Source organism: Belonocnema kinseyi, chromosome 5, assembly GCF_010883055.1.
Source record: "Belonocnema kinseyi isolate 2016_QV_RU_SX_M_011 chromosome 5, B_treatae_v1, whole genome shotgun sequence".
NCBI classification, from domain to species: Eukaryota; Metazoa; Arthropoda; class Insecta; order Hymenoptera; family Cynipidae; genus Belonocnema; species Belonocnema kinseyi.
In genome coordinates, this window is record NC_046661.1 from 51,994,377 (window position 1) to 51,996,108 (window position 1,732).

A 1,732-nucleotide genomic window follows, 5' to 3' on the forward strand; every position below is an offset into this window, starting at 1 on the left:
AAAAGTGGTGAAAAAATGTCCACGTGGTACATGGGTGGCCCCATATCAAAGAATAAGTTTATTTTTAATTTACGAATTGTTTTCAACTTTGAGTTTAAAATGCTAAGATTAAGAAATTATTAAGTTCAAATGTAAGCAGTTTAGAAACCTGAATTTTAAAACGCTATTTTTGAAGTCTGTATTTCTACTAATTCAAATCGCAACAAGATTAAAAATGTACATTTTTCATACTTAAATTTCACATATCATAATTTTAAATTTAAAAAAGTTAAAGGCTTCTAAGTCCATACTGTACAATTTCAAATGCTTTATTTATAAAAAAAGTTTCTACAAGGCTTGTAATTTTTGCATGTTTTAATGAACGTTTTAACTCGAAATCGCTGTTTTAAATGTTCTAATTAAATATTTAGAACGCTCCGTGATCAGAAGACTTTCACTTCGATTAGTTTAATTTGCCATTTCGTCTTAAATACTTTAAATAACAAAATTTTCAGCTTCAAAAGCTTAAACTTTGGATTTTATTGACTGGTTTAACATTTTTTTAAACAGAAAATTATTCCAGATTTTTTCTTCGATTTTAGTGGCTGCCTTGCGAATAATAGAAAAAGTTGGTTTTACGTTAATCGTTAGTGGTCAAATCGAAGTCATAATGTAAGGATTATACTGAATATAACATCACCGACATTGATGTAAATTCACTGTTCAATTTAGAAAGAATCTTGTCCATCATTTTGAGTACTTGTATTTCAATAAACTAAAAATTTAGAAAGTTGAATTAATAAAAACTTTTTTATTATAAAATAAATGTATGTATTAATAATTGCGAATAATTAAAAATTGAGACCTCTTTCTAAGGAAAAAATATTTTATAATAAAAAATAACAATTTTGCTTCATTATTACAAAATTACCTTTTTTATCTTTATCGTGTATCTGATTTTATATTTTGAACATAAAATACTAGTAGCACATTTTTTTCGTAGAACCACTTTCATCTGGTAAACATTATTTACAAAATTTTTATTTACTTTGTTTCATAATATATACTGTTTCAAATTTTTATTATTCCAAAAAAGTAAATAACTATCTTTAAATAATTCTTGCCAGACAAAAGTACTGCCATCACGTGGCAAATTCCAAGTACCCGATTCGAAACAATTGGAAATGCAAAATGCTATATCGTTCCCAATCGTTTTGGCACAATTAAGAAACACGATTCGGAACGATTGAGATATTAGTTATATTGTTTCTTATCGATCTCAATTGATTATTTCTAGAAGGGAGCTCCTGATCCTCTTTAATTGTTCTCGGAAAATATCCTAAAAAATTTAATATAGCAGTTTTTTCAGTTGATTAAGCAATTTTTATTTGTATAATTTCTTTTTACACTGAATTATGAAAATTTATTATGTTTGGACATTTTTCTGCTGTTCATAATGTGTAGTTATATACAAAAAATAATACCTTTTCACGATTTGGTGAGAAAAAATTATACAGATAGAAATTGTTTAAACAATAGAAAAATATGATAAAAATATTACACTTGTCATTCGCCAACTGTATCATTTCAACTTTGGACATTCCTTAAAAAGTTACAACTTTATTTTACAAAAAGTTAACAAAATGAGCTTTTATCATTGAAAATTCCATGTTATTTATAAGCATGGATTAACATTCACTGGCGTAAAGAAAAAAATGGAATTTATTTTCCCGTAAATCGAGCAAATGGGGGG

General features: G+C 26.1%; 1 protein-coding gene across 1 annotated transcript in view; it reads right to left on the minus strand.

Annotated features, from left to right (window-relative positions):
- LOC117172317 (transmembrane protein 165) overlaps positions 1 to 1,732 on the minus strand; it is an 85,029-nt gene that overhangs the window by 50,633 nt on the left and 32,664 nt on the right. The gene's annotated exons all lie outside the window — the stretch shown is intronic.